At 32.3% G+C, this 16,952-nt stretch overlaps 1 protein-coding gene across 5 annotated transcripts in view; it reads left to right on the forward strand.

Annotated features, from left to right (window-relative positions):
* ATG4D (autophagy related 4D cysteine peptidase) overlaps window positions 1-16,952 on the forward strand; it is a 32,570-nt gene that overhangs the window by 4,450 nt on the left and 11,168 nt on the right. The gene's annotated exons all lie outside the window — the stretch shown is intronic.

Genomic DNA, 16,952 nt, shown 5'->3' on the forward strand with positions numbered 1-16,952 from the left:
GTAGAAGAATATAACTACTATAATACTGCCCCCTATGTAGAAGAATATAACTACTATAATACTGCCCCCTATGTAGAAGAATATAACTACTATAATACTGCCCCCTATGTAGAAGAATATAACTACTATAATACTGCCTCCTATGTACAAGAATATAACTACTATAATACTGCCCCTATGTACAAGAATATAACTACTATAATACTGCCCCCTATGTAGAAGAATATAACTAATATAATACTGCCCCTATGTACACGAATATACCTACTATAATACTGCCCCTATGTACAAGAATATAACTACTATAATACTGCCCCCTATGTACACGAATATACCTACTATAATACTGCCCCCTATGTATAAGAATATAACTACTATAATACTGCCCCCCTATGTATAAGAATATAACTACTATAACACTGCTCGTATGTACAAGAATATAACTACTATAATACTGCCCCTATGTACAAGAATATACCTACTATAATACTGCTCCTATGTACAAGAATATAACTACTATAATACTGCTCCTATGTACAAGAATATACCTACTATAATACTGCCCCCTATGTACAAGAATATAACTACTATAATACTGCCCCTATGTACAAGAATATAACTACTATAATGCTGCCCCTATGTACAAGAATATAACTACTATAATACTGCTCCTATGTACAAGAATATAACTACTATAATACTGCCCCCTATGTACAAGAGTATAACTACTATAATACTGCCCCTATGTACAAGAATATAACTACTATAATACTGCCCCTATGTACAAGAATATAACTAAAATACCGCCCCTATGTACGAGAATATAATACTGCCACCTATGTACAAGAATATAACTACTATAATATTACCCCCTATGTACAAGAATATAACTACTATAATACTGCCCCCTATGTACAAGAATATAACTACTATAATACTGCCCCCTATGTACAAGAATATAACTACTATAATACTGTCCCCTATGTACAAGAATATAACTACTATAATACTGTCCCCTATGTACAAGAATATAACTACTATAATACTGTCCCCTATGTACAAGAATATAACTACTATAATACTGCCCCTATGTACAAGAATATAACTACTATAATACTGCCCCTATGTACAAGAATATAACTACTATAATACTGCCACCTATGTACAAGACTATAACTACTATAATACTGCCACCTATGTACAAGAATATAACTACTATAATACTGCTCCTATGTACCAGAATATAACTACTATAATACTGTCCCCTATGTACAAGAGTATAACTACTATAATACTGCCCCTATGTACAAGAATATAACTACTATAATACTGTCCCCTATGTACAAAAATATAACTACTATAATACTGCCCCCTATGTACAAGAATATAACTACTATAATACTGCCCCCTATGTACAAGAATATAACTACGATAATACTGCCTCCTATGTACAAGAATATAACTGCTATAATACTGCCCCTATGTACAAGAATATAACTACTGTAATACTGCTCCTATGTACAAGAATATAACTGCTATAATACTGTCAATATGTACAGGAATAGAACTACTATAATACTGCCCCCTATGTACAAGAATATAACCACTGTAATACTGCTCTTATGTACAAGAATATAACTACTATAACACTGCTCCTATGTACAAGAATATAACTACTATAATACTGTCCCCTATGTACAAGAATATAACTACTATAATACTGCCCCCCTATGTACAAGAATATAACTACTATAATACTGTCCTCTATGTACAAGAATATAACTACTATAATACTGCCCCTATGTACAAGAATATAACTGCTATAATACTGCCCCTATGTACAAGAATATAACTACTATAATACTGCTCCCTATGTACAAGAATATAACTGCTATAATACTGCCCCCTATGTACTGGAGTATAACTACTATAATGCTGCCCCCTATGTACTGGAGTATAACTACTATAATACTGCTCCCTATGTACAAGAATATATCTATTATAATACTGCCCCTATGTACAAGAATATAACTACTATAATACTGCCCCCTATGTACAAGAATATAACTACTATAATACTGCCCCCTATGTACAAGAATATAACTACTATAATACTGCCCCCTATGTACAAGAATATAACTACTATAATACTACTCCTATGTACTGGAGTATAACTATAATAATGTGCCTATGTACAAGAATATAACTACTATAATACTGCCCCCTATGTACAAGAATATAACTACTATAATACTGCTCCTATGTACAAGAATATAACTACTATAATACTGTCCACTATGTGCAAGAATATAACTACTATAATACTGCCCCCTATGTACAAGAATATAACTACTATAATACTGCCCCCTATGTACAAGAATATAACTACTATAATACTGCCCCCTATGTACAAGAATATAACTACTATAATACTGCCCCCTATGTACAAGAATATAACCACTATAATACTGCCCCCTACGTACAAGAATATAACTACTATAATACTGCCCCCTATGTACAAGAATATAACTACTATAATACTGCCCCTATGTACAAGAATATAACTACTATAATACTGCTCCCTATGTACTGGAGTATAACTACTATAATACTGCCCCCTATGTACAAGAATATAACTACTATAATACTACTCCTATGTACTGGAGTATAACTATAATAATGCCCCTATGTACAAGAATATAACTACTATAATACTGCCCCCTATGTACTGGAGTATAACTATAATACTGCCCCTATGTACAAGAATATAACTACTATAATACTGCCCCTATGTACAAGAATATAACTACTATAATACTGCCCCCTATGTACAAGAATATAACTACTATAATACTGCTCCTATGTACAAGAATATAACTACTATAATACTGTCCACTATGTGCAAGAATATAACTACTATAATACTGCCCCCTATGTACAAGAATATAACTACTATAATACTGCCCCCTATGTACAAGAATATAACTACTATAATACTGCTCCCTATGTACAAGAATATAACTACTATAATACTGCCCCCTATGTACAAGAATATAACCACTATAATACTGCCCCCTATGTACAAGAATATAACTACTATAATACTGCCCCCTATGTACAAGAATATAACTACTATAATACTGCCCCTATGTACAAGAATATAACTACTATAATACTGCTCCCTATGTACTGGAGTATAACTACTATAATACTGCCCCCTATGTACAAGAATATAGCTACTATAATACTGCTCCTATGTACAGGAATATAACTACTATAATACTGCCCCCTATATACAAGAATATAACTACTATAATACTGCTCCTATGTACAAGAATATAACTACTATAATACTGCCTCCTATGTACAAGAATATAACTACTATAATACTGCCCCCGTATGTACAAGAATATAACTTCTATAATACTGCCCCCCTATGTACAAAAATATAACTACTATAATACTGCCCCCTATGTACAAGAATATAACTACTATAATACTGCCCCCTATGTACAAGAATATAACTACGATAATACTGCCTCCTATGTACAAGAATATAACTGCTATAATACTGCCCCTATGTACAAGAATATAACTACTATAATACTGCCCCCTATGTACAAGAATATAACTACGATAATACTGCCTCCTATGTACAAGAATATAACTGCTATAATACTGCCCCTATGTACAAGAATATAACTACTGTAATACTGCTCCTATGTACAAGAATATAACTGCTATAATACTGTCAATATGTACAGGAATAGAACTAATATAATAATGCCCCCTATGTACAAGAATATAACCACTGTAATACTGCTCTTATGTACAAGAATATAACTACTATAACACTGCTCCTATGTACAAGAATATAACTACTATAATACTGTCCCCTATGTACAAGAATATAACTACTATAATACTGCCCCCCTATGTACAAGAATATAACTACTATAATACTGTCCTCTATGTACAAGAATATAACTACTATAATACTGCCCCTATGTACAAGAATATAACTGCTATAATACTGCCCCTATGTACAAGAATATAACTACTATAATACTGCTCCCTATGTACAAGAATATAACTGCTATAATACTGCCCCCTATGTACTGGAGTATAACTACTATAATACTGCCCCCTATGTACTGGAGTATAACTACTATAATACTGCTCCCTATGTACAAGAATATATCTATTATAATACTGCCCCTATGTACAAGAATATAACTACTATAATACTGCCCCCTATGTACAAGAATATAACTACTATAATACTGCCCCCTATGTACAAGAATATAACTACTATAATACTGCCCCCTATGTACAAGAATATAACTACTATAATACTACTCCTATGTACTGGAGTATAACTATAATAATGTCCCTATGTACAAGAATATAACTACTATAATACTGCCCCCTATGTACAAGAATATAACTACTATAATACTGCTCCTATGTACAAGAATATAACTACTATAATACTGTCCACTATGTGCAAGAATATAACTACTATAATACTGCCCCCTATGTACAAGAATATAACTACTATAATACTGCCCCCTATGTACAAGAATATAACTACTATAATACTGCCCCCTATGTACAAGAATATAACTACTATAATACTGCCCCCTATGTACAAGAATATAACCACTATAATACTGCCCCCTACGTACAAGAATATAACTACTATAATACTGCCCCCTATGTACAAGAATATAACTACTATAATACTGCCCCTATGTACAAGAATATAACTACTATAATACTGCTCCCTATGTACTGGAGTATAACTACTATAATACTGCCCCCTATGTACAAGAATATAACTACTATAATACTACTCCTATGTACTGGAGTATAACTATAATAATGCCCCTATGTACAAGAATATAACTACTATAATACTGCCCCCTATGTACTGGAGTATAACTATAATACTGCCCCTATGTACAAGAATATAACTACTATAATACTGCCCCTATGTACAAGAATATAACTACTATAATACTGCCCCCTATGTACAAGAATATAACTACTATAATACTGCTCCTATGTACAAGAATATAACTACTATAATACTGTCCACTATGTGCAAGAATATAACTACTATAATACTGCCCCCTATGTACAAGAATATAACTACTATAATACTGCCCCCTATGTACAAGAATATAACTACTATAATACTGCTCCCTATGTACAAGAATATAACCACTATAATACTGCCCCCTATGTACAAGAATATAACCACTATAATACTGCCCCCTATGTACAAGAATATAACTACTATAATACTGCCCCCTATGTACAAGAATATAACTACTATAATACTGCCCCTATGTACAAGAATATAACTACTATAATACTGCTCCCTATGTACTGGAGTATAACTACTATAATACTGCCCCCTATGTACAAGAATATAGCTACTATAATACTGCTCCTATGTACAGGAATATAACTACTATAATACTGCCCCCTATATACAAGAATATAACTACTATAATACTGCTCCTATGTACAAGAATATAACTACTATAATACTGCCTCCTATGTACAAGAATATAACTACTATAATACTGCCCCCCTATGTACAAGAATATAACTTCTATAATACTGCCCCCCTATGTACAAAAATATAACTACTATAATACTGCCCCCTATGTACAAGAATATAACTACTATAATACTGCCCCCTATGTACAAGAATATAACTACGATAATACTGCCTCCTATGTACAAGAATATAACTGCTATAATACTGCCCCTATGTACAAGAATATAACTTCTATAATACTGCCCCCCTATGTACAAAAATATAACTACTATAATACTGCCCCCTATGTACAAGAATATAACTACTATAATACTGCCCCCTATGTACAAGAATATAACTACGATAATACTGCCTCCTATGTACAAGAATATAACTGCTATAATACTGCCCCTATGTACAAGAATATAACTACTATAATACTGCTCCTATGTACAAGAATATAACTACTATAATACTGCACCCTATGTACAAGAATATAACTACTATAATAATGCCCCCTATGTACAAGAATATAACTACTATAATACTGCACCCTATGTACAAGAATATAACTACTATAATACTGCCCCCTATGTACAGGAATATAACTGCTATAATACTGCCCCTATGTACAAGAATATAACTACTATAATACTGCACCCTATGTACAAGAATATAACTACTATAATACTGCACCCTATGTACAAGAATATAACTACTATAATACTGCCCCCTATGTACAAGAATATAACTGCTATAATACTGCCCCTATGTACAAGAATATAACTACTATAATACTGTCCCTATGTACAAGAATATAACTACTATAATACTGCCCCCCTATGTACAAGAATATAACTACTATAATACTGTCCTCTATGTACAAGAATATAACTACTATAATACTGCCCCTATGTACAAGAATATAACTACTATAATACTGCCCCTATGTACAAGAATATAACTACTATAATACTGCTCCCTATGTACTGGAGTATAACTACTATAATACTGCCCCCTATGTACAAGAATATAGCTACTATAATACTGCTCCTATGTACAGGAATATAACTACTATAATACTGCCCCCTATATACAAGAATATAACTACTATAATACTGCTCCTATGTACAAGAATATAACTACTATAATACTGCCTCCTATGTACAAGAATATAACTACTATAATACTGCCCCCCTATGTACAAGAATATAACTTCTATAATACTGCCCCCCTATGTACAAAAATATAACTACTATAATACTGCCCCCTATGTACAAGAATATAACTACTATAATACTGCCCCCTATGTACAAGAATATAACTACGATAATACTGCCTCCTATGTACAAGAATATAACTGCTATAATACTGCCCCTATGTACAAGAATATAACTTCTATAATACTGCCCCCCTATGTACAAAAATATAACTACTATAATACTGCCCCCTATGTACAAGAATATAACTACTATAATACTGCCCCCTATGTACAAGAATATAACTACGATAATACTGCCTCCTATGTACAAGAATATAACTGCTATAATACTGCCCCTATGTACAAGAATATAACTACTATAATACTGCTCCTATGTACAAGAATATAACTACTATAATACTGCACCCTATGTACAAGAATATAACTACTATAATAATGCCCCCTATGTACAAGAATATAACTACTATAATACTGCACCCTATGTACAAGAATATAACTACTATAATACTGCCCCCTATGTACAGGAATATAACTGCTATAATACTGCCCCTATGTACAAGAATATAACTACTATAATACTGCACCCTATGTACAAGAATATAACTACTATAATACTGCACCCTATGTACAAGAATATAACTACTATAATACTGCCCCCTATGTACAAGAATATAACTGCTATAATACTGCCCCTATGTACAAGAATATAACTACTATAATACTGTCCCTATGTACAAGAATATAACTACTATAATACTGCCCCCCTATGTACAAGAATATAACTACTATAATACTGTCCTCTATGTACAAGAATATAACTACTATAATACTGCCCCTATGTACAAGAATATAACTGCTATAATACTGCCCCTATGTACAAGAATATAACTACTATAATACTGCTCCCTATGTACAAGAATATAACTGCTATAATACTGCCCCCTATGTACTGGAGTATAACTACTATAATACTGCCCCCTATGTACTGGAGTATAACTACTATAATACTGCTCCCTATGTACAAGAATATATCTATTATAATACTGCCCCTATGTACAAGAATATAACTACTATAATACTGCCCCTATGTACAAGAATATAACTACTATAATACTGCCCCCTATGTACTGGAGTATAACTATAATACTGCCCCTATGTACAAGAATATAACTACTATAATACTGCCCCTATGTACAAGAATATAACTACTATAATACTGCCCCCTATGTACAAGAATATAACTACTATAATACTGCCCCCTATGTACAAGAATATAACTACTATAATACTGCCCCCTATGTACAAGAATATAACTACTATAATACTACTCCTATGTACTGGAGTATAACTATAATACTGCCCCTATGTACAAGAATATAACTACTATAATACTGCCCCTATGTACAAGAATATAACTACTATAATACTGCCCCCTATGTACAAGAATATAACTACTATAATACTGCCCCCTATGTACAAGAATATAACTACTATAATACTGCCCCCTATGTACAAGAATATAACTACTATAATACTACTCCTATGTACTGGAGTATAACTATAATAATGTCCCTATGTACAAGAATATAACTACTATAATACTGCCCCCTATGTACAAGAATATAACTACTATAATACTGCTCCTATGTACAAGAATATAACTACTATAATACTGTCCACTATGTGCAAGAATATAACTACTATAATACTGCCCCCTATGTACAAGAATATAACTACTATAATACTGCCCCCTATGTACAAGAATATAACTACTATAATACTGCCCCCTATGTACAAGAATATAACTACTATAATACTGCCCCCTATGTACAAGAATATAACCACTATAATACTGCCCCCTATGTACAAGAATATAACTACTATAATACTGCCCCCTATGTACAAGAATATAACTACTATAATACTGCCCCTATGTACAAGAATATAACTACTATAATACTGCTCCCTATGTACTGGAGTATAACTACTATAATACTGCCCCCTATGTACAAGAATATAACTACTATAATACTACTCCTATGTACTGGAGTATAACTATAATAATGCCCCTATGTACAAGAATATAACTACTATAATACTGCCCCCTATGTACAAGAATATAACTACTATAATACTGCCCCTATGTACAAGAATATAACTACTATAATACTGCCCCCTATGTACAAGAATATAACTACTATAATACTGCCCCCTATGTACAAGAATATAACTACTATAATACTGCTCCTATGTACAAGAATATAACTACTATAATACTGTCCACTATGTGCAAGAATATAACTACTATAATACTGCCCCCTATGTACAAGAATATAACTACTATAATACTGCCCCCTATGTACAAGAATATAACTACTATAATACTGCTCCCTATGTACAAGAATATAACTACTATAATACTGCCCCCTATGTACAAGAATATAACCACTATAATACTGCCCCCTATGTACAAGAATATAACTACTATAATACTGCCCCCTATGTACAAGAATATAACTACTATAATACTGCCCCTATGTACAAGAATATAACTACTATAATACTGCTCCCTATGTACTGGAGTATAACTACTATAATACTGCCCCCTATGTACAAGAATATAGCTACTATAATACTGCTCCTATGTACAGGAATATAACTACTATAATACTGCCCCCTATATACAAGAATATAACTACTATAATACTGCTCCTATGTACAAGAATATAACTACTATAATACTGCCTCCTATGTACAAGAATATAACTACTATAATACTGCCCCCCTATGTACAAGAATATAACTTCTATAATACTGCCCCCCTATGTACAAAAATATAACTACTATAATACTGCCCCCTATGTACAAGAATATAACTACGATAATACTGCCTCCTATGTACAAGAATATAACTACGATAATACTGCCTCCTATGTACAAGAATAGAACTGCTATAATACTGCCCCTATGTACAAGAATATAACTACTATAATACTGCCCCCTATGTACAAGAATATAACTACGATAATACTGCCTCCTATGTACAAGAATATAACTGCTATAATACTGCCCCTATGTACAAGAATATAACTACTGTAATACTGCTCCTATGTACAAGAATATAACTGCTATAATACTGCCAATATGTACAGGAATAGAACTACTATAATACTGCCCCCTATGTACAAGAATATAACCACTGTAATACTGCTCTTATGTACAAGAATATAACTACTATAATATTGCTCTTATGTACAAGAATATAACTACTATAACACTGCTCCTATGTACAAGAATATAACTACTATAATACTGCTCCTATGTACAAGAATATAACTACTATAATGCTGCCCCCTATGTACAAGAATATAACTACTATAATACTGCCCCCTATGTACAAGAATATAACTACTATAATACTGCCTCTATGTACAAGAATATAACTGCTATAATACTGCCCCTATGTACAAGAATATAACTACTATAATACTACTCCTATGTACTGGAGTATAACTATAATAATGCCCCTATGTACAAGAATATAACTACTATAATACTGCCCCCTATGTACAAGAATATAACTACTATAATACTGCCCCTATGTACAAGAATATAACTACTATAATACTGCCCCCTATGTACAAGAATATAACTACTATAATACTGCCCCCTATGTACAAGAATATAACTACTATAATACTGCCCCCTATGTACAAGAATATAACTACTATAATACTGCTCCCTATGTACAAGAATATAACTACTATAATACTGCCCCCTATGTACAAGAATATAACCACTATAATACTGCCCCCTATGTACAAGAATATAACTACTATAATACTGCCCCCTATGTACAAGAATATAACTACTATAATACTGCCCCTATGTACAAGAATATAACTACTATAATACTGCTCCCTATGTACTGGAGTATAACTACTATAATACTGCCCCCTATGTACAAGAATATAGCTACTATAATACTGCTCCTATGTACAGGAATATAACTACTATAATACTGCCCCCTATATACAAGAATATAACTACTATAATACTGCTCCTATGTACAAGAATATAACTACTATAATACTGCCTCCTATGTACAAGAATATAACTACTATAATACTGCCCCCCTATGTACAAGAATATAACTTCTATAATACTGCCCCCCTATGTACAAGAATATAACTACTATAATACTGCCCCCTATGTACAAGAATATAACTACGATAATACTGCCTCCTATGTACAAGAATATAACTACGATAATACTGCCTCCTATGTACAAGAATATAACTGCTATAATACTGCCCCTATGTACAAGAATATAACTACTATAATACTGCCCCCTATGTACAAGAATATAACTACGATAATACTGCCTCCTATGTACAAGAATATAACTGCTATAATACTGCCCCTATGTACAAGAATATAACTACTGTAATACTGCTCCTATGTACAAGAATATAACTGCTATAATACTGCCAATATGTACAGGAATAGAACTACTATAATACTGCCCCCTATGTACAAGAATATAACCACTGTAATACTGCTCTTATGTACAAGAATATAACTACTATAATATTGCTCTTATGTACAAGAATATAACTACTATAACACTGCTCCTATGTACAAGAATATAACTACTATAATACTGCTCCTATGTACAAGAATATAACTACTATAATGCTGCCCCCTATGTACAAGAATATAACTACTATAATACTGCCCCCTATGTACAAGAATATAACTACTATAATACTGCCTCTATGTACAAGAATATAACTGCTATAATACTGCCCCTATGTACAAGAATATAACTACTATAATACTACTCCTATGTACTGGAGTATAACTATAATAATGCCCCTATGTACAAGAATATAACTACTATAATACTGCCCCCTATGTACAAGAATATAACTACTATAATACTGCCCCTATGTACAAGAATATAACTACTATAATACTGCCCCCTATGTACAAGAATATAACTACTATAATACTGCCCCCTATGTACAAGAATATAACTACTATAATACTGCCCCCTATGTACAAGAATATAACTACTATAATACTGCTCCCTATGTACAAGAATATAACTACTATAATACTGCCCCCTATGTACAAGAATATAACCACTATAATACTGCCCCCTATGTACAAGAATATAACTACTATAATACTGCCCCCTATGTACAAGAATATAACTACTATAATACTGCCCCTATGTACAAGAATATAACTACTATAATACTGCTCCCTATGTACTGGAGTATAACTACTATAATACTGCCCCCTATGTACAAGAATATAGCTACTATAATACTGCTCCTATGTACAGGAATATAACTACTATAATACTGCCCCCTATATACAAGAATATAACTACTATAATACTGCTCCTATGTACAAGAATATAACTACTATAATACTGCCTCCTATGTACAAGAATATAACTACTATAATACTGCCCCCCTATGTACAAGAATATAACTTCTATAATACTGCCCCCCTATGTACAAGAATATAACTACTATAATACTGCCCCCTATGTACAAGAATATAACTACGATAATACTGCCTCCTATGTACAAGAATATAACTACGATAATACTGCCTCCTATGTACAAGAATATAACTGCTATAATACTGCCCCTATGTACAAGAATATAACTACTATAATACTGCCCCCTATGTACAAGAATATAACTACGATAATACTGCCTCCTATGTACAAGAATATAACTGCTATAATACTGCCCCTATGTACAAGAATATAACTACTGTAATACTGCTCCTATGTACAAGAATATAACTGCTATAATACTGCCAATATGTACAGGAATAGAACTACTATAATACTGCCCCCTATGTACAAGAATATAACCACTGTAATACTGCTCTTATGTACAAGAATATAACTACTATAATATTGCTCTTATGTACAAGAATATAACTACTATAACACTGCTCCTATGTACAAGAATATAACTACTATAATACTGCTCCTATGTACAAGAATATAACTACTATAATGCTGCCCCCTATGTACAAGAATATAACTACTATAATACTGCCCCCTATGTACAAGAATATAACTACTATAATACTGCCTCTATGTACAAGAATATAACTGCTATAATACTGCCCCTATGTACAAGAATATAACTACTATAATACTGTCCCTATGTACAAGAATATAACTACTATAATACTGCCCCCCCTATGTACAAGAATATAACTACTATAATACTGCCCCCCCTATGTACAAGAATATAACTACTATAATACTGCTCCTATGTACAAGAATATAACTACTATAATACTGCCCCCTAAGTACAAGAATATAACTACTATAATACTGCTCCCTATGTACAAGAATATAACTACTATAATACTGTCCTCTATGTACAAGAATATAACTACTATAATACTGTCCTCTATGTACAAGAATATAACTACTATAATACTGTCCTCTATGTACAAGAATATAACTACTATAATACTGCCCCTATGTACAAGAATATAACTACTATAATACTGCCCCTATGTACAAGAATATAACTACTATAATACTGCTCCCTATGTACAAGAATATAACTGCTATAATACTGCCCCCTATGTACTGGAGTATAACTACTATAATACTGCCCCCTATGTACAAGAAAATAACTACTATAATACTGCTCCCTATGTACAAGAATATATCTATTATAATACTGCCCCTATGTACAAGAATATAACTACTATAATACTGCCCCTATGTACAAGAATATAACTACTATAATACTGCCCCCTATGTACTGGAGTATAACTATAATACTGCCCCTATGTACAAGAATATAACTACTATAATACTGCCCCTATGTACAAGAATATAACTACTATAATACTGCCCCTTATGTACAAGAATATAACTACTATAATACTGCTCCTATGTACAAGAATATAACTGCTATAATACTGTCCACTATGTGCAAGAATATAACTACTATAATACTGCTCCCTATGTACAAGAATATAACTACTATAATACTGCCCCCTATGTACAAGAATATAACCACTATAATACTGCCCCCTATGTACAAGAATATAACTACTATAATACTGCCCCCTATGTACAAGAATATAACTACTATAATACTGCCCCTATGTACAAGAATATAACTACTATAATACTGCTCCCTATGTACTGGAGTATAACTACTATAATACTGCCCCTATGTACAAGAATATAACTACTATAATACTGCCCCCTATGTACTGGAGTATAACTACTATAATACTGCCCCTATGTACAAGAATATAACTACTATAATACTGCTCCCTATGTACTGGAGTATAACTACTATAATACTGCCCCTATGTACTGGAGTATAACTACTATAATACTGCCCCCTATGCACAAGAATATAACTACTATAATACTGCTCCCTATATACAAGAATATAACTACTATAATACTGCTCCTATGTACAATAATATAACTACTATAATACTGCCCCCTATGTACAAGAATATAACTACTATAATACTGCCCACTATGTACAAGAATATAACTACTATAATACTGTCCCCCTATGTACAAGAATATAACTACTATAATACTGCCCCCTATGTACAAGAATATAACTACTATAATACTGCCCCTATGTACAAGAATATAACCACTATAATACTGCCCCCTATATACAAGAATATAACTACTATAATACTGCCCCTATGTACAAGAGTATAACTACTGTAATACTGCCCCTTATGTACAAGAATATAATTACTATAATACTGCCCCTATGTACAAGAATATAACTACTATAATACTGGCTCCTATGTACAAAAATATAACTACTATAATACTGCCACCTATGTACAAGAATATAACTACTATAATACTGCTCCTATGTACAAGAATATAACTACTATAATACTGTCCACTATGTGCAAGAATATAACTACTATAATACTGCCCCCTATGTACAAGAATATAACTATTATAATACTGCCCCCTATGTACAAGAATATAACTACTATAATACTGCTCCTATGTACAAGAATATAACTACTATAATACTGCTCCTATGTACAAAAATATAACTACTATAATACTGCCTCCTATGTACAAGAATATAACTATTATAATACTGCCCCCTATGTACAAGAATAAAACTACTATAATACTGCTCCTATGTACAAGAATATAGCTACTATAATACTGTCCACTATGTGCAAGAATATAACTACTATAATACTGCCCCCTATGTACAAGAATATAACTATTATAATACTGCCCCCTATGTACAAGAATATAACTACTATAATACTGCTCCTATGTACAAGAATATAACTACTATAATACTGCTCCTATGTACAAGAATATAACTACTATAATACTGCTCCTATGTACAAGAATATAACTACTATAATACTGCTCCTATGTACAAGAATATAACTACTATAATACTGTCCACTATGTGCAAGAATATAACTACTATAATACTTCCCCCTATGTACAAGAATATAACTACTATAATACTGCTCCCAATGTACAAGAATATAACTACTATAATACTGCCCCCTATGTACAAGAATATAATTACTATAATACTGCTCCTATGTACAAGAATATAACTACTATAATACTGCCCCCATGTACAAGAATATAACTACTATAATACTGCTGCTATGTACAAGAATATAACTACTATAATACATCCCCTATGTACAAGAATATAACTACTATAATACTGCTCCCTATGTACATGAATATAACTACTATAATACTGACCCCTATGTACAAGAATATAACTACTATAATACTGCCCCCTATGTACAAGAATATAACTACTATAATACTGCTCCTATGTACAAGAATATAACTACTATAATACTGCTCCCTATGTACTGGAGTATAACTACTATAATACTGCCCCTATGTACAAGAATATAACTACTATAATACTGCCCCCTATGTACTGGAGTATAACTACTATAATACTGCCCCTATGTACAAGAATATAACTACTATAATACTGCTCCCTATGTACTGGAGTATAACTACTATAATACTGCCCCTATGTACAAGAATATAACTACTATAATACTGCTCCCTATGTACAAGAATATAACTATTATAATACTGCCCCTATGTACAAGAATATAACTACTATAATACTGTCCACTATGTGCAAGAATATAACTACTATAATACTGCTCCCTATGTACAAGAATATAACTACTATAATACTGCCACTATGTACAAGAATATAACTACTATAATACTGCTCCCTATGTACTGGAGTATAACTACTATAATACTGCCCCTATGTACAAGAATATAACTACTATAATACTGCCCCCTATGTACTGGAGTATAACTACTATAATACTGCCCCTATGTACAAGAATATAACTACTATAATACTGCTCCCTATGTACTGAAGTATAACTACTATAATACTGCCCCTATGTACAAGAATATAACTACTATAATACTGCCCCCTATGCACAAGAATATAACTACTATAATACTGCTCCCTATATACAAGAATATAACTACTATAATACTGCTCCTATGTACAATAATATAACTACTATAATACTGCCCCCTATGTACAAGAATATAACTACTATAATACTGCCCACTATGTACAAGAATATAACTACTATAATACTGTCCCCCTATGTACAAGAATATAACTACTATAATACTGTCCCCCTATGTACAAGAATATAACTACTATAATACTGCCCCCTATGTACAAGAATATAACTACTATAATACTGCCCCTATGTACAAGAATATAACTACTATAATACTGCCCCCTATATACAAGAATATAACCACTATAATACTGCCCCCTATATACAAGAATATAACTACTATAATACTGCCCCTATGTACAAGAGTATAACTACTATAATACTGCCCCCTATGTACAAGAATATAATTACTATAATACTGCTCCTCTGTACAAGAATATAACTACTATAATACTGCTGCTATGTACAAGAATATAACTACTATAATACTGCTCCTATGTACAAGAATATAACTACTATAATACTGCCCCCTATGTACATGAATATAACTACTATAATACTGCCCCCTATGTACAAGAATATAACTACTATAATACTGCCCCATATGTACAAGAATATAACTACTAT

Source organism: Phyllobates terribilis, unplaced genomic scaffold (genome assembly GCF_046119375.1).
Source record: "Phyllobates terribilis strain yellow unplaced genomic scaffold, ASM4611937v1 Scaffold_11__3_contigs__length_659146591, whole genome shotgun sequence".
Taxonomy (NCBI): domain Eukaryota; kingdom Metazoa; phylum Chordata; class Amphibia; order Anura; family Dendrobatidae; genus Phyllobates; species Phyllobates terribilis.